This window comes from Mandrillus leucophaeus, unplaced genomic scaffold (assembly GCF_000951045.1).
Source record: "Mandrillus leucophaeus isolate KB7577 unplaced genomic scaffold, Mleu.le_1.0 Scaffold1346, whole genome shotgun sequence".
NCBI classification, from domain to species: domain Eukaryota; kingdom Metazoa; phylum Chordata; class Mammalia; order Primates; family Cercopithecidae; genus Mandrillus; species Mandrillus leucophaeus.
In genome coordinates, this window is record NW_012101306.1 from 248,813 (window position 1) to 249,230 (window position 418).

A 418-nucleotide genomic window follows, 5' to 3' on the forward strand; every position below is an offset into this window, starting at 1 on the left:
AGGCTTCAGCCACCGCGCCTGGTGTAAGTTTTTTTTTTAACTTTGTTCTTTTTCAAAATATTTAGCTATCCTAGGTCGTTCCCTTTTTTATATAAATTTTAGCAAAAGCTTATCAATTTCTACAAAAACCTGCTGGACTATTTTTTTTTTTTTTTGAGACCAAGTCTCACTTTGTTGCCCAGGCTGGAGTGCGGTGGCACAATCTTGGCTCACTGCAACCTCTGTCTCCCAAGTTCAAGTGATTCTCCTGCTTCAACCTCCCTAGTAGCTGGGATTACAGGCAGATGCCACCATGCCCAGCTAATTTTTGTATTTTTAGTGGAGTCAGTGTTTCACCATGTTGACCAGGCTGGTCTCGAACACCTGATCTCAAGTGATCCACTTGCCTTGGCCTCCTAAAGTGCTGGGATTACAGGCG